Source organism: Strongylocentrotus purpuratus, unplaced genomic scaffold (genome assembly GCF_000002235.5).
Source record: "Strongylocentrotus purpuratus isolate Spur 01 unplaced genomic scaffold, Spur_5.0 spur5_scaffold_11, whole genome shotgun sequence".
Taxonomy (NCBI): Eukaryota; Metazoa; Echinodermata; class Echinoidea; order Camarodonta; family Strongylocentrotidae; genus Strongylocentrotus; species Strongylocentrotus purpuratus.
The window spans coordinates 30844700-30864013 of record NW_022145596.1 but is presented as its reverse complement, the minus strand read 5'-3'; the positions used below and the strand labels follow the sequence as shown (position 1 = coordinate 30864013).

Genomic DNA, 19314 nt, shown 5'->3' with positions numbered 1-19314 from the left:
CATTATCAGAGTTGAAATATAATTAATTGTATCAAATTTGATTACATTATGAAAATGGTCTATTTGAGATGCATTGTGGGCGTTGTGGGCACCAGATGGCAGTATACGTGAAGCTTAAGAAGTGTCTATAAAATATCCTTCCTTTAAAGTGACCCGGTAACATTGTAGAACGTTGATGAAAAAAATTGTGTAGTTTTTGTATGAAATGTCACTTATCATATTTACTTCTACTGTACTAACCTTCTAACATGCAAACAGAAATCCTGAACAAATTCTCAAACCACAAAGATATTTATGCTTTTCCTTGAAGGCGTCATTGTGCAACACCCTCTCACAGTAAAATCTCCCAACCATTTTTGAATTTTCCCAACCATTTTTCCATGAAAATAAGACATAAGACAGGCTTTTAAAATCTTTCAACACTTAAATGTGTGGAATGGCAAATAAATCCTATTCATCTGTTTGTGACGATTTTCATTCACCTAAAATCTAATCAAATTTTAATAATAAAGTTGGGAAAATTAAGGACTTCATCAGATCAGTTTTTCCCAATTTGTATCAATAATAATGGTCTGTTTTCACTCAAACTTTCAGATTATCTTTAATTGTACATTTAGCTTTGAAGTACTACCTAAGAACCATTTTCTCTCATCTGAACAATGTTACCAATCCCCTGTAAACTGTACCACCTCTTTGAATCTAACTGCACTTTGTTTGGGTTCCCTTTTACAAACATTTCTAATTTGTATATCTGAAAAAATGCTTTCAAAGCAAAATATATATTGGTCACAAAATCATTTATTGATCTTGACCGGCGACCAGTTTTGAGTATCGCGATACTTTCATATGCAGTAGTAATATAACACTTATCAGTCGTACAGGTAAATTCATAGCAGTATAGGTTGCTACTTCAAAAGCTGTATACGCATGCATTAGATATAATTTCTATTAAGTTCTCTTTCAAAATTTATTTTTTAAATATATACTTTTAATATGTAGTATGTATCATTCTTAAGCTTATGTTGACGTTGTAGCACAGTAATGACAGCATAGATAACTATTGGAATACTAAATAATGAGGCTGGTATCAAACTGCTGTACAAATTATGTTTTTCTGCAACATGCATTTTACTTCCATGATCGGAGCAATATTCATTAAACTTTCCTAGACCGCGTTCTTAACCAAATATGTTGATTTACTACGAAACTACGACTTCTTGCAAATATTACTTATTCAGTTTCTATGTATCCAGAAAATGTCTGAAGCTTAATGTGCATGTTGAAATTGCAACAAAACGGTAGAGTAAAAATTTCACAGTAGTCAGGTTTAAATGGAAAGCAGGTGTAATTTGTTCACTTAGTGTAGAAGTAGTCCGCAGGTACAAACTCTAATTCGACTCTTGATCACACATCCTAAAGTCTTCAGCAGAGCCTATTTCATAGAGTGGTGAAGTGTGACGTCATCAAAAATATATTTTTAGAATTTCTCAATTTTGTCTTCATATTCCGAAAGAAGACCTAAAATAATGCCCAAATGTCGAAAAACCAATTGAATATGTTAAGTATTGGCTGAGATATGACTGTCTGAATGAATATATGTCCTATGGGAACTCAGTGTTATATGCTCTGGCTCCTAACCATTAGGAGCCAGATAATATAACACTGAGTTCCTATGGGGAGTATATTTATTCAGATGGTCATATCTCAGCCAATATTTAACATATTCAATTGGTTTTTCGACATTTGGGCATTATTTTTGGTGTTCTTTCGGAATATGAAGACAAAATTGAGAAATTCTAGAAATAGATTGTTATGGCGTCATAGCTTTGGTACTCTATTTGGTCTATGACTGTTTCCGTAGCAGATTAATTACATCAGCGTAGTCTCAAAGTGTAGACACTGTTACGCAAATCGAAGGACAACACTTAGCACCTGCAAACTGGTTTAGAAGTCTCTTCCATTTATGCTTGTAATGTAAATACATGTACACAGATGAACAATGACGACAATAGTTTTTGTTAATGATGTTCATGAAGACCCATATTCATTAAAAACATATACACGATCAATGTAAAATAACAATACATTACCATTATTACAGTGTAGTATACAATACTCTATAGAAAATACATGATATTAAGTCCCCCATGTTGGCATAAGATGACGCTTTAAACTGTTTTTCTTGGGTCACATAATCTCGACGTACATTACGTCTTCATCAAGTGGATTTGACAAAAAAGCAACCTAAATTAATATAGTCCTAAATAGACTACGACTGCGGTAGGCTTCGAAATTAGTTGATAACTAGCTTAGTAAGATGTTATAAATATGGGCTCAGAATGATATTACTCAATGTCTTTAAAATCATATTTCATTAAAGAGAAGTCAATATTTAAGGTTTTGAGACAGATTTTCTTTGGTTTGTTGTTAATAAATTTTCGGAGCTCAAAAACCCAACGTTGTCGATTTTATACTTATTTGTTATTGTATCTCTGTGTTTATGAACAACCTTCTGACCGCACTGTTAAAATAACTACAAATGATTGTGAATCAACTTATGAAGAACACCAATCAGAGGAACCGACACTTAATAGCACGCATGGGACTAAATCTAAGCGGAAGCTGCGAATACATGCACTGCTGCATTACTGTAAACAAAAATACCAAACAGAATCAATGGAAGCAGGTCTTAATTTACTTACATTTGCTAGTTTACGTCATATAGGGACTCTTCAGCTATTAATTTCGACCAATGTTGTGCTTTCAAATTTGAAAATGAATTTTAAGTAATTAGTTTCCTTTACCCATGTATGATCAACGCCGCTAATACACACAGGACCCGTGAGTCAATTATACACATAAAGCTATGCAGGGCTACGATTGGACATGAATAAATGACCTCATAGATATTATTGCTGTGCTCTTGAATTACAGTGGCGTCGAGAAGCCGAATGCCTTAGAGAGAGTGCAAAATGGTCTGTGCACTTTTACAAAAAAATGCTGGTCCTTCAAATGATTGGGGGTGGACGCCGCGAGAGTGAGAGACAAGGGGTAGGGGATGTGAGAAGAAGGAATGACCTCATACTCGGAACACACGTAGAGCTCGTTCACGATTGACCACAAGACTGTTATATGTAGCTTATCAGTGCCACCGAGGTGCAACCAAGTGTTTCTCGTAACTAAAGGTCCTGTTCAAATTTATTAAAAACTCAGGTACTGTGTTTACAATTTGATAGCACGTCAAGTAGAAACCATAATGGCAGATTTTATATCTAATATTGCTAAAGCGCCATATGTGGCCTTTAACAACACTAATGCATATATCCAATTCATTTCGAAGACTACAATGCATTCTTTTACTGAGAAAATGGGCAAACTTGACCTAGATAAGCAATTTTGATCGTAAATTTTTGCTCTGATATAAAAACACAGGTATGCAGGTATTTAGGGGTGGCTCTTAAAAATTAGTTTTAAAAGGAAGTTTATGAAGTGTGCCAACCATCACAGAAAACTTATGGCCATTGTGTGTTGTGAATGGTTGTTGCAATGCACATTATGCATGGTATCTGATCAAAATTGCTTATCTTGGTCAATTTTGCCAATTTTCTCGGAGAAAGAACGCATTGTAGTCTTCGAAATGAATTGGATATATGCAGTAGTGTTGTTAAAGGCCACATATGGTGCTATAGCAATATTGGAGCCAACACGGACAGACAGTGATGGGTTCAAGCTTGGTGGTCTTCAATTCCCTACGGTCTCAAATTCCCTACACGTACCCTAGTGATTTAAACTTTCAAAAAATCATAACTTTCTTATATTCAGTAAGATTTAATTGAAACTTTCATCAATTGGCTTCTCTGATTTTTCTGCTTTCTCTTGGAGTAGTTGTCTATTTGCGTCGGATTTTCCTTTAACTTCACATTCCTCAATTGAAATTCCACGTTGGTCTTCCTAAATCATACATTTTATCTGATTAATAAGAATATCCATCATATGGAAACGTTGTATCATCTGCTCAATCTGACTTGCGTGCATAGAACAAATAAGCATTTTTCCATGAAAAAGTGAAGTTTTCTCAAATGTGCGTTTCTTTCCAGCATTGGGGCGCCCGGAAGTCACTCGGGTAACATTTCATAAAGTATAATATAAAAAGACCATATGCAAATGTTCTGTACTTTTGTCGGAAAAAATACATTTATCCAGCACAATGTCGTCTCTTTTTGCGTTGGAGAAGAGCAAATAGCGAGTTTCAATCACACTTTGGCCGCTCTCGCAAGTTCTCACTCGTTTCACTGTGGTCAAGCGACTTTGGGGCAAGCTGTTAATGAAAATACTAATCGTTAGCTTTCTTTTGGTATTAAACTTGTTTTGATTGATTGTATGATTTTGTCGGAATAAAGGAAACAAAAAGGCTCGACCAATAACTTATCAGCGTCTGAATAGACCTTTTGACCTTGAATTCCCTGATGCAAGCGCACTAATGACGTCATCTTCGCTAAATCGGTGTCTTTTATCGTAAAATGCGACACTTTCACAATGTTCATACATCTTTTTTTAATTATTAGTAAGATATAAAATATTTTTTCTGATATCACTGAAGTTTAGGGTTTTATTTAATGAGTAATTTTAAAATAAGAGCCATTTTACTGTTTTAATTTACTTTACTGGATCGTACCATTAAAGTCGCAGGGTAGAAAGATGCATTTTCCAACCGCGCAAAATTTAATTTACGTTCCGACATTCTGTTCAATGGGTTCGTGTTGAGTTTGAGTTGAGTTTATTTTATTTATACACGGTAAAAGCCCGAAACAGTTCGCAGACTGGTTTCAATCAGGGCCGTGTCGATAAAAAACAACAACATAATCATGACATATAAACAAAAGTAATATAACACTGACAGATTCACAACCATAACACGACAATAATAGGAAATAAGCTAAAAACACTTTACTTAATTAGAACTATATTAGTAGACCCAAAAGATAAACAATTAAATAAGTTACATATATGATCATCATAATCTGCTTGCATATTTATATATATAAAGTAAAAACAAAAAGAAGTTTAACAAGATTATAAATAAGTTAAAAACATATTATGTATTCATGTTAAATATTAAATAATCAAACTTTAAAACAATAAACAAAAGAAAACACACATAATGTAGAATGTGTAATAATTGTGAAATTAAGACAAATGCGTATTCCATATTAAGTAGAAGTAAAATGAAGTATGGAATAATAATAAATACTTAAGAGCATTATGAATATGGATCAGTTAAATACTACATATATAATTGTTTTTGTTTTTAAAGAGACAAAAACTGATAACGTATTGCAAAGATCATATTGCACACGAATAGACATTTAAAACATATAGCGTAGGAGTAATATAACATAAATAACAATGATAAATAGGTTGAAATTATGAGATAAAAATTGTATACAACTATAAAACCTTAAAAACAAACAACAACAAAGCTCTCTTAAACTAATAAGTTAGCCCCTCCCCACACACTTATTTCGTATTACGTCAGCTTTGCCTTAAAAATATTTAACAATTTAGCACCTTGTACTTCATGTGGCAAGTTATTCCATGTTAAGGCCCCTCTATATTTAAAAGATCTTTTCATAGTCTCAGTCTTTGGTCTTATTGTTTTCACATTATACAGACTTGAACGTGTATTGTATGTATGGTCAGCAAATATAAACCTTTCTACTAAATACTCAGGAGCTTGTTTTGAGACAATCTTATACATCATAATTGCTACATTCTTTGTTCTATTATTGTCAAGTGTATTCCAATTTAGTCTTGTTAAATTTTCATCTGATGAGGAATACCAAGCGGACCTATTAATTATCCGAGCTGCTCTATTCTGGATTTTTTGTAATTTGTTTTTCTGTGTACTTCCACATCCACCCCATACTACATCACAATAATTTAAGTGAGACAATACTAGTGAATTATAAACCAATTTCATTTCATAATTCATTTACTATATTTCTTATAGATTTCAGCATATATAATCCGTTACTTGCTTTTTTATGAATAGTATTAATATGTTCTTGCCATGATAACCTTTCATCTAAAATTAGCCCAAGGTGTCTACACTTACTAACTCGAGTTAACACAGTATTGTCTATAGTAATGTTTAAATCATTATCTTTAACTTTATCCAGACGTTGCTTCGTACCGAATACAATGTATTCAGTTTTCTTTATATTCAAATTTAGTTTGTTTTGTATCAACCACTTTTTAACATATTCTAGGTCTTCATTAATCTTCTCACTCAATTCTATGGTATCATTTGCCGAACAATATATTACCGTATCATCAGCATACATGCTTACTTTACAGTGGGTGAGGCCACGCGGCAAATCATTAACATGTAATATGAAGAGCAGGGGTCCTAAAATGGATCCTTGGGGAATTCCACATTCAACTGGCAAAACATCTGACATTATACCGTTAACAGATGTAGATTGTACTCGACCATGTAAATAGTTCGAAAACCATAGCTGTGATGGTTCATCCAACCCGTACATACATAATTTTCTCAATAGTAACACATAGTCAACGGTATCAAAAGCCTTTTTTAGATCTAGCATTACCGCACATACAATTTGACCTTCATCTATGCTTGTTAACCAGTCATCTGTTACATTTAGTAGAGCAGTAGCTGTAGAGTGATTGGGTCGAAATCCTGACTGGTAAAGGCTCAACAATGTATTGGCATTTAAGTAGTCATAGATTTGATTGAAGACCATTCTCTCTAAAACTTTTGATAGTATGGGTAAAATCGAAATAGGTCTATAGTTACACAGTTTCTTAGACCCTCCTTTGTGAATCGCAACAATTCGGGCTTTTTTCCACACATTAGGTACAATTCCTGTGTGCAAAGACGAGTTAATTATAGACGTCAGAGGCTGCACAATGTACGGGGTGACCATTCTAATCAGCTTAACTGGAATCATGTCACACCCCATTGCCTTTTTCAACGATAGGCTATTTAGTACCTTTAAAACGGCGTTTGAATCCACTTGTCTAAACTGAAAAGAATGGTGTGCCGGTGTTACTAAAGTCTCGTTAACACAATTATTTGCAGAAGGAATGTTTTTGGCAAGAGATGGTCCAACGCTGACAAAGTACTCATTTAGTTTTTGAGCAATAGTTTTTGAGTCGAGTATATCTCCTTCCTCATTTGTTATACATGCTATGCTCAGGCGCGTAGCCAGAGTTTGATGTTTGGGGGGGCACATACATGTAATCGATCGAGGTCAAAAAAAGGGGTCTACAAAATTTCAACCGATCCTGGAAATTTTAGGGGGGGCACGTGCCCCCCCGTGCCCCCCCCGTGGCTACGCGCCTGGCTATGCTATTACCTGACCTTTTACGTAGTAATAATTTATTCAACGCTGCCCATGTTCCTTTCACGTCATGACATGAGTTTTCAATCTGATAATGAAAAGTTTCTTTTTTACTTTGCTTAATTTTTGAAGATACATAGTTTTTCATCTTTTTATAATTTAACCACTCTTCAGTAGCTTTGATTTCATTGACATGATGTTCCTTTTCCTTGCCTTCTCTAACATTGTTTTCATTTTCAGCACTTTCTTTCTCTTCGTTTTCTTTCAGAGTTCTGTCAATAGCTTTCTGTTTCATTGCGTCTCTTTTACGCATCATGTTCAATATGTCTGCATTGATCCATGGAGGTCTATCAAGTTTTACTCTTCTTTTTCGGACAGGTGCGTGTTTATCACAGATCCTCAATACCAAACGGTTAAACTCATTTAAAGATTCATTAGGATCACATGCATTAAGAACGATATTCCAGTTTTCATTCCTGAATTCAGCACAAAATGAATCATTATCGAATTGTTTGTAGCTTCTATAGGTGCTATATACATGTTGTGTTTTTTCGCTTTGATTTTTCCCCCATATGATATATACCAAGGAATGATCACTTATTCCGGTATGGATAACTCCGCTTTCGGCTACCTTTGAAAAATTTGAAACATAGATTAAGTCAATAAGTGACTTTGAATTCTGTACAATCCTAGTTGGTTTATTAATTACTTGAACCAATGAAAATGTATCACAAATTTCAGTTAATCGCATCGTATAGCAACTTGCTGGGCATGCAAGCAGGTCACAGTTCAAATCTCCTAGAACAATAATATCTTTGTTCCCATTGTCCAATTTCGTTAATATAGATTCGAACTTGTCAAACAAATTAATAGGAGATCCCGGCGGTCTATACCAGGCAATTAATATTATGGGTGAACATTTAGGAAGACTTATTTCGACTGATACCATTTCAATATCCTCGGTCATGAGATCAGACCTGATTTTATGGTTAAGTCGGTTATCATTGATATATAAAAGCACTCCCCCACCTTGTCTATTACGGTCCTTTCTGTACACGGCATAGTCATCAATGCGTATATTATCATCTGATATAAATTCACATAAACGAGTTTCATTCAATGCAATAACATCAAAATTATTTTCAGATATAATCACCTGTAAATCATCAAAATTAGAGCAAAGTGATCGTATATTTAGATGAGCAAATCGCAATCCACAATTTCTCTTTATTCTACAATGAGTTTTACCACAAAAATAACCACTCTTTCTCGAATCACCCTGGTTAGTGGTACTATTCTCATCATTACTAATATGAGAAGTGATGATTACATTGCTCTCGTTGGGAATAGAAGAAACTTCATCCTCATCATTGTTATAAGGACAACAAAAAGTGTCTTCTTCATCATGATTTTCGGAGATAAAAAGATTATGATTTAGTTCAAAATCATTAGAGTTGCAAAAAGGTTCATCTTGATAACTGTTAGAGTCAGAGAAGCATATATGCTGGCTAACCTTCTCATCAACTTCATGGTTATTTAATGGTGTGTAATTTTCGGTAAGTTGTTAAGAATCCACTGCTTTCTGCTCCAACAAACGTCCACATGCGGAGTCGTTTATCAACTAAATTATTCAAATTTATGGATGCTTCCTAGCTTCCCAGGTGTTTGTGTCACGGTTGAAGCATTTCATTCACCTGCTATCATTCCTTGTACTCCAATTGCCAGAACGCAAATTTCATTTTGGTTTTCGGAGTCGATTATCAACTATATGCATTCAAATTTATGAATGCTTCCTCCCCAGGTGTTTGTGGTGTTTATGCATTTCATTCACCTGTTATCATTCTTTGTACTCCAATTGTTAGAATACAAAATGCATTTTGGTTTTGTAGTTTCATGCAATAAGTAAGTCAATTAAAGAGTATGTTCTGCACAGTAAAAACAATGTGTGTCCCTATTGTACAATGTAATGTATCCCCTCATTTTTTAATAGTTAATTTACCCATTCACATAATGGAACTACCCCAATAAACAAAATCACGTGAAAATCACGTCAATATCAAGGTATCGACTTGAGGAGAGTTACGTTCTTCAAACACCGTACATTTACGTAAATGTGTTAATACGTTTATTGCATTAGGTAACTTAAAACACACGTACACTAAATCACGCAATTGTCACTGCAATATCACCATTATAATAACGGGATTATCCCTACCTTGGAGACCATGGTTTGTAAACCTAATACTCCCGTGTTTGTTTCGTTATGAAATTACATCTTCATACACGAAATTATCGCGTCACAGAAACACGTGAAGCGTTAATGATAGTTTTAGTCAAAATATCTGCGTGAAATTCACGTGAATATTACGAGGCTGACTTGAGATGAATCATGTTCTTCATTCACGTGAAATTTACGTCGAAGAGGAAGTATGTTACTGTAACCCGCGTTCAACCCAATAATTACGCAAATGTTACACAATAAATGAACCAAAATAATGACGTTCTCATCCCGTTTCTGAACATCGTGTCTGGGATCTTCCATAATTACGTCCAGGCGCGCCGGAAGCGTCTTATTTTTTCGTACCACGGCGAGCCCGGATTCCTGTTTTATCATGAATATTCATTAGGCAGGGCCGGGGAAAGTCTCGATTCTCTTGAATATTCATGTATGATCGAGGCATGCGCAGCATCGAATATCGTGTGTAACAAGTACGTTGGATTAATGGCAGGCCTATAATATGACATAGAAAAGCAATGTCATGGTCATTTAGATAATACAGTCATAAATGCTGTGTTTAATTACTAGTAAATGCCAAAATGTCAGTATCGGTAGACAAGATATATAGCATATATTTCAAGTAAGAGTCTTGATAGGCAATTTGTGAGTAGCCTAGGCCTACTTTTCTGAGATTAATGGGAGTCTAGTTCTTTTCATGAATTGGTAAATAATCAGTTCTAGGTTTGCTTTTTAAATATTACAAGCAGAGGTTGCATTATGGTATTGAATATGTGATACAGTATTATAAACTGTATAAAATAGATAACAAGAATAGGCCTACATACAGACATTTATCAAAAATAAAATACTTGTGTATTGCACTTAAATTATTTCTATGATCAATGCTCACTTAACTGCATAAGGAAGAAAAGGAAGAAAGAAAAATGGGATTAGAAAGAAGAATAACAAAGTTAAAAAGTAAAATATATATAAATAATAAATGAATGGAAGAAATAAAGAATACGGAATAGATACCAAGGAAGAAAGAAATAAATTGCAAGAAAATTGAAATGAAAAGAAGAAAAAGAAAAAGGGAAAGGAGCAAGATAATATTGATACCATATCTTCAATCTTGTTTTCTTTTATCTTGCCTCTTGTTTTTGTTTAGGCCTAGCTACCATTTTTTCCTTTCCTTTCTCTTTTTCTCTTAAAAGTTCTCTTTGGTTTCTTTCTAAAATAATGAGGGAAGGGGGGTGGGGGGTGGGGGACTCGATGATAATTCATCATTTGAAGGTTTACAATGTGAAGTCCACGAGTTATATGCACCCACTGAAGAAAATCCATGTACAGGGTTGCTGCAGGAACCCCAGCACCCACAGATCCCACGCATGATGAGACAAACTCGAGAGAAAACTACACATTCTTTCACATACATTGAAGAAAAAAAAGAAGAAAAAAATCCAAGATCGGTTGAACTCTTTTTGACCCCTCCCCAGGACGTCGATCAATTACATGTATGTGCCCCCCCCCCAAAAAAAAAAACTCTGGCTACAGCCCTGGCGATAATTACCCACTATTCAAATCTGACAGGTGCCCCTTTTTCTTCAACAAATGCCCCTTTAACTTCATAATAAGTGCCACTGTTCCATTTTCATAAGTGCCCCTTGTGATATCTGATAAAAGCCCTTTAATTTTTTTTTACTTTGACACGCGTCCCCTTAAACTTTCTAACAAGTGCCCTTTTACCTTTTGATATGTGCCCCTTTCCCTGTTTAATAGGAGCCCCAACCCCAACCCTTTCTCATAAATGCCCCTTTGACACATGCCCCCTTTTCCTTTTTTTTTTATAATTCCCCTTTTCTCTCTTTCTCTGTCTTTCGAAAACTATCTTCTGCAAGGTTTGTTCTCTTGACTGAGCAACCTGTTGCAATTCCTTTCTGTCTCACTTTCAGTCGTACTTGTTGCCACTCATTTGCATTCACTCGTTATCAACTACCATCAACCATTCCATATTCACTCCATTACTGTCCACATTTCAATTTCATTCTCTTCACTCTCCCTTTTTGCAGCCTTTCCAGGAGCTTTGCTAGAAGTAGAACATTTTTAATGTAGAGGCCAGAGAAACCGGAAAGTATGTTAATCATTTTATTCAAATATCTAACTTGAAAAAAAGGAAAGTGAAACATTGTTTAATTACAATATATTGACATAATTTTGTTCAAGAAAAAATTTGAATTTAACACTGGAAATTTGTAATTGGTTTGCCAGCCCCCCCCCAAAAAAAACACTCAAAACACAACAGTGGTACCAGGGTTTTTGTTAGGAGGCCCATGTACTGTATAATTTTTATTATTAAGAATAGTTTTCTCTTTTTTTATTAATTTGACATTGGCATACCGTAAATTTCACCAGGAACCCCCCCCCCTCCCGACACTGCCATTACTTCTACCAACAGTAATGCTATAATTCAAAATTTCACTTTCTAAATCCTTCTAATATAAACATATAATCATATTTGTACAGAGGATAAGATAAGAGGATAGCAAGCCCCCCCCCACTCCCTGTTTTCTTTAGTTGGGAAGCATCGAAACATGATTCTATGAAAGCTACCAGTTTGGATACGAAAGGCAATGAGGATTAGCAGTTTCCATATTTAATGCATTTAGAGTGTTGTCTTTCAAACCTTCTTACATACAATACTTGAAGTAGCAATAATTTCATAATCTACAAAACTTCCCATACAGAAGTCCATAGAGGTAAATGAATTTTAACATGTATAATTATAATCAAAATATCATTGATTAATTCAATCTTTGATATAGACTGATAGACCTTTATCAATCAAATTTGAAGGAGAATCTTTCTGCCCAGTCCTCAGTTTCATCCTATAAGCTGGTAGTTGACATTGTTAGAATTTTAATGTTTATTCGTTGAGGATTAGTTATCTTTAATTATTTGAAAGTCGACAAGATGATAAACTTCATTAGCTTTATTGAATGTAGTATTCTACAAACATATAATACAAATAACAAATAAATATCATGTAAATATTCCAGTTTAAACCCATCTCTATTGTCCTTTTTCATTATATGAGGGTGGCATCTTTAAGACGTAGTCTCGTGTAGATATCTTCTGCATCCATCACTAAAGTTGTAGCCTAGTTTTCAGAAAAAAATATAACCCAAGTCTGTTGAATGGAAAAATGAAATAAGATATAAAAAAATCAACAATGACTAATAACATACACCCTGATACCTGCTCAGAAAAAGGAAGGACTGAAATTCACTTGGGGTTCTAGTGGGCAAACCTAAACTATTTTTTGTACAAGACTAGTTTAAATACTGACCGCATCTTAAATTATTACTGATGATCCCATTAAGACGATAGGCCTGCTGGAGCTCGGATCAGACAAGGTATGAAATAAGTAATACAATGTAATACAACTCGTGCTCATACCGGTAATTGAATAATACTCGGTTCAGTATGGGACATAAAATGACCAAACAACTTTGACCAGAGAATGTACTGGAAATAATGCTACTGAAACATACGTAATGTAGACTTATATTTCATCTATATTGACATTTAATTTTTAATCTAAATTACAATTGTGATATTAAGTCAATTATTCTTTTACAAGTCAACTGACAATGAAAAATATCTGTTTTAGATCTATAATTTTCTCCATGACATTTGTTCCACAAAAATTTATTGGGGGTACCTTCATGTATAATAGCACACTTGCTCGTATGAAGTGTAGTAGGCCCGCATCTCTAGATATGATCCCGTCAACATCTGTTCTTTGTTCCTCTCCTGAGTTTGCAAACCAGAATGCCTTCATCATCCACTGTAGAGAGGCATCATCCCACATGAGAGAAAACAAAGTAGGTACATGTACTTCAATTAAAAACTGATACTGATGGATACATATCAACCATAATACATCCTATAAACAGACTTTTATCAATCTTATTTTGTGTTCTTCTTCATCTTCATTGCTCAAGAAGTGAAAGTACCCCTTACAAAAAAAAAAAAATGAGGGGTCCTGTGTATACCCTACATGTAGTGCTTACAATGTGCATTTGATATGGCTCTTCTAAACACAGGACCTCCTGTAAATAAGGACAAATTTTCCTTTGTAAACATAGAAAGAAAAGACATCAATATTTGTATACTAGGTGCAGAACTAGAATAAAATATACCCTCCACTATATATGCTTGCAATGTCAACTTAGTTCCATTTCCTTTTGAGTGAATTAATAGGTGGTCGTTTAATATGTGTGTGCTAAATAACCTGATAACTGTACCTGCATGGGACTTTCTGCTTCATCTTGCAAATATAAGAGATGTTGTAATGTCCTCCTTCCAGCTCTTCAGTTTCAATCTTTTGGAACAAAAAGAAGAAGAAAATCAATACGACAATCAAGGCATCCCTTTCTCCTTAACAAAATAAAATAGATCTAGCATAATTCAAATTAATAGATATTTTTATGTCATGGTTGGCCTTAATTTTAATATGGTGTGGAAATCAACATTCCTATGTAATGAACCACAGTACAAAGTAAAACTAAATGGAAGATTTAACTTGTCAAACAGTGGTTTCTATGGCCTATGAACACGAAGCAGTACTAAGTAGAATTAGTTTATTATAACAAGAAGAGGTGGACTACATACCATATAAGCAGAGGCGGCGCTCCGAGAGGGGGGGGGGGGCAGAGTGCCCTCCCATTTGGTCAAGTACCCTAAAAGTGCCCCTTTTTGCATAGGAAAAGTGCCCCTTTTTACATAGGAAAGTGCCCCTTTTACTCTGACAAGTGCCCCTATTAAGTTTTTAAAGTGCCCCTTCCCCTTTTAATAACTACCCCTTTTAACTTGGATAAGCGCACCTTATATCTTCACATGTGCTCCCTTTCATTTTTAATAAGTGCCCCTTTTTCTTATAAGTGCTTCCATTTAAAAATAGGCCCTTTCCCTTCTCATAAATGCCCCTTTTCATCTATGAAAATAGTTCTTTTTCATTCTCTTAAGTGCCCCTTTTCATCTCTTGTAAATGACCCTATTCACTTCTGAGAGATACTTGTTTTACTTTGACAAGCACCCCTTCCCCTCCTAGTCAGTACTCTTTTCATCTCTTATAAATGCCCCTTTTATTTTGACACGTCCTCCTTTTCCTTCCTATATAATGCCTTTTTTCCTTATAAGCACCCTTACCCCTTTTCGTCTTTGATAAGTGCCCCGTTTATTTAAACATGTGCCACTTTTTCTTTTTAATAAGAGCCACTTCCCCTTCTCATTACCCTTTTAACAATGATATGTACCCTATTTCCTTTCTTATAAAGAACCTATCCCTTTTTCATAAATGCCCCTTTTCACTGCTTATAAATGCCCCCTATCAAAATCTGGTGGGTGCCTCTTTTCCGTCGACAAATGCCCATGTTCTTATCATCCCTGGTGCATGCCTCTTTGTTTAGGTGTAAGAAGTGCCCCATTTTCACCTCTGATAATTAGCCTTTGTACTTTGACACATGCTTCTTTTCTTTTCTGATAAGTGTCTTAACCCTTTCGATAAGTGTCCCCTTTTCCTCTCATCATTAAACGTGTCCCTAATTTCAAGCGACTAAAAGCAATTTCCCACAAAGCTCGCTCGCTACGCTTGCCCATAGTTATAGATGTTATAATTATGTAACTTATCACAGATCTATTCAGTCTTCCGTTATGAGATTGTGCTTATATAACCCCATCAGGATTGGGTTTTCCTCTTTATAAGATGTAATTTTTCGCACTGCAAGCCAAAAACTGCAAAGTATGATACTTAAGCAATATCTTAAATGCTGTATTAAGAGAAACAAATATTGAAATCATCCCTGATAATGTAATCACAAAATAGGGGTATATACCAATGTCAAAAAAATGGTATATTTTCCCTCTGAAGGTGCCCTTTTTTCAAGAAAGTTTTTTTGTTGGTCCCCCCCCCCCCCCACTTTGGAAGTTGCTCCGCCGCCTCTGCGTATAAGTAAACATAATTGTCGACTACCCTAGGGGTCTTCTCTTATACAACGTCCAACAAAAAAATAGATTTATCAAATGAACTGCACACTTTGGAGAAGAAAAAATCTTTAATATAGGTCTAGATCTAGAAAGGTTATGACAAATTGACAAGCACACTGGACACACACAACATCTGAACATTAAATAAATGAATCCTAGGTCTAGTTTGTTTGTTTTTGAATATTTTTATTAATAAGTTCCAGGTTTACGTCTAAATGAAATATGGTTTGGAGCCGTTTGATTATCCATGGTCACAAACAGTTTTGGTCTAAAAGTTGACACGCACCAATGATGCAACTGAGCGAACGGATAGCACTTAGTCTTAGTAATACTAGTAGTATAGCCAACAGAGTCGACATCTACTAAAGATATAAACAAGAATTAACCCTCTTGGATTATTAAAGAAATCATACTTCGTAGATTATTTTAAGGTGTAACGTTAAATCTAGATTTAAATTCAATGGATGATTGGTGAATTAGATTCACGATGACGATCAAATTTGGAATAAAACCTGATCAGAAAGTTTTATCTTGATGCAGATGAGCACCGAAATTCCCCAACGTGGGCCTGCCGGAACCCCGGGGCTCTAAAGGGTGACATGACGGCAAACCGCAGTCAAACTACTTCACGACGATGAAAATCAAAGTGCAATTTCAAGAGAAATATTTTCCTAGCCTTTTCCCCACAAATCTGTTGAGAACAGTCTCAAAATGTAAAGAAATTACAGTAGATCACGAATTACAGCTTTTTCAAATTAATGACTAAATTCTCTTAATCTAGATCTACTGATATTTCAATCAATTACTCACCCATATGCATTCTCCGTGAACTAAATCTTCTCACTTTGTGCGAGTATAGCGCGCGTCGTGCATTCCCACCTCGATATGAATATTTAAGAGAATCGAGACTTTCCCCGACCCTGCCTAATGAATATTCATGATAAAACAGGAATCCGGCCTCGCCGTGGTACGAAAAAATAAGACGCGGGCCGGAAGCAGTTTGGGATTAGAGGGGGTTGGGTGGGGGGGGGGGGGGGGTGCAAACATCCCAAAAGAGAAAGCTAGTTGCAACTGGTCCAGTTGATGAACCATTTTTAATACCAACTGGTAACCCTGGAAATTTAAATGGGCTAAATGATCCACAGTTGATCCAGGCCAGTTATAATTCAACTGGTCTAGCTGAGCCATTAGAACCATTTGGTAAAACTTCCAACCAGTTGAACAGCAACAATACTTCAATACTGGTACGTCTGTATTTCCAATGTAAGGGCATTGGTAATAAGTAGACTTACATAATAGAATTAATCGAAAAAAAATCGTGTACTTGTACTTTATTGAAATTATTTTAGTTCACAGTTAATGTTTCCCTTATTCATGTTTAACTATTTATACAAAGTAGCGAAATGTCCTAATAACTGGTAATTTATATTTGTAGTATTTTCGAAATGAATTGCATATAACTAAATCATCAGTAATTAAGAAATATGCTGTAAATTCAGATAAATTGTTTAAAAAACATAGATCTGCACGCACCCCATATTCAATATGCAAATGAATTGGTGTCAGCTGGGTCAACTCGAAATATGCCAACGCTCAGTCATCAACTGGTGCAACTGGAAATGTGCACACTCCAGTTATCAACTGGTGCAATGAAAATATGCCAACAGTCAGTTATCAACTGGTGAACATAGAAATATGCCAACAGTCACGGGATTATCACCACGGAACTTAAATAGTAACTGTGAAACCATCAAGACACCCACGAATAACTCATTTTCACACATGGAAAACACGGAATACCCAGCTTATATTAATAATCCGTTTGAGTCACGCGATCATCACCGCGGAACTTATGGCAACTTTGACTTCCATTTAAATAGGTGTTTTAATACACCTAATAATGACTAATTTTGCACACCTAAATATCACGGATTCACAGCTTAGATTAGTAATCAGTTTTAACTACGTGATCATCACCAAGAAAGTTATGGTAACTTTGAAACCATTTAAATAGGTGTTTTAAGACACCTAATAATGACTAATTTTTCACTCCTAAAAGTCACGTATGACAAGCTTAGATCAATAATCCGTTTGAGTCACGAGGTCATCACCGCGGAACTTATAGCAACTTTGACTACCATTTAAAAAGGTGTTTTAAAACACTTAATAATTACTAATTTTCACACCTACATATCACGTTTTCACAGCTTAGATTAGTAATCAGCTTGAGCCACGTGATCATAACCAAGAAATTTATGGTAACTTTGAAACCTTTTAAAGAGGTGTGTAAGACACCTCAGAATTACTAGTTGAATATAACCAGAGATTCACGGACAGAACAATAAGACGATTAGCCGGTGTAAGTAACGTGATCATTACCATCAACCTTGGATAACCTGTGAAACCAATAAATAAAGGTGCTTACAAGACCAAATAATTACGTATTTATCGCCACCATCGGTTAACTGACAAAAAACTCGTTGCTTGGTCAAGTGGTTATTTGGTCATAAACACTTGATTTACAGAGGTAAGTGGAATCACGTTACTCCAGTCGCGTGATAAACTGGTGGTTTTTAGGTTAGATGAAAACGTGAACAGGAGTACCTTTTATCTTTAAATGAAGGCACGTGTCGATAACGTTTAAATCTAGTTCAAAAGGCACTATACTTTAAAATCACTTAAAATACAATCCCAAAAGAGGTTACTTTTTGGTGTTCTGTTTATTGGGACCTGCCCGATGAAGCCAGTGGCCTGTGACCCCTGAGCACTCAACACCGTGTGGGAGTCAGTTTGTGATCAACTTCTTTTATGAGACAAATACAAGCAAACGTTTCCATATGATAGACAGCAAAGTTTAAGGTACAGGGTTTCATCATAAATGCGTGGATAAATGGTGTCTAGACTTCAATCCAATTCAATTCAATTTATTATATCATAAACAAATCACATACGATATAAGTGCACTGGATCATTAGCACCCGATAAAGCCGATGACTTGAGGGAAGTGGGTGGACCCATATTCATAAATGACAAATGTGGAAAATACAAAACACTTTGAAGAATGAAAGTCATTTATTCCCTTACTTTGTACCATGAACTTTGTTATGCATATGTAAATTCACAAAGCAAAGTTCAAGGTACAGGATTCTATCATAAATGCAGGGATAAAAGCTTTTTATTGTCATAGTGTCATAGTCATCGTGATCCAGGTCCAGATCCAACGTAGACTTTAGTGTTAGATCTAGACTAGATATAGTCTAGTCTAGATCTATTACTAAAGTGAGGGCTAAGTATTAGTTATAGCCGCGCCAGCTCAGGAAACACAGTCGCTTCTTGTTGTTTGTTACACCCGGCTAGCATCGGCAAAATAAAAATCATAATCTGCTTGAGAAATTCCCGTCGGCCTCGAATCGGAATCAGATTTTTGCGCAGTCTGTGTAACAGGTCGACATATACCACAGATTATTGTCGATAATCAACCTTCGAATTGAAACCTTAAAAGTACGAAAGGTGTCCAAATAAAATAATCTAGGGTAAACATTTGATTGTTTTTTAGACAATTTAACGTCGACGAAAAAGGGATAGGATAGGTCCGATAGGGGGTTGTGATAAAGCATAGAGCACACTGACTGCAAGTGGAACGGCGAAAACATCACAATCAGAGATTATCACTCAAAATGG

At 35.3% G+C, this 19314-nt stretch overlaps 1 long non-coding RNA gene across 1 annotated transcript; it reads right to left on the bottom strand.

Annotated features, from left to right (window-relative positions):
• Positions 1-13174: 13174 nt before the first annotated feature.
• Positions 13175-16609, bottom strand: LOC115922333. Its single transcript, XR_004063433.1, has 3 exons — positions 16444-16609; positions 13893-13969; positions 13175-13432 (listed from the first exon to the last, which is right to left on the bottom strand). It is a non-coding gene; the product is annotated as an uncharacterized LOC115922333 (long non-coding RNA).
• Between the last annotated feature and the right edge of the window lie 2705 nt (positions 16610-19314).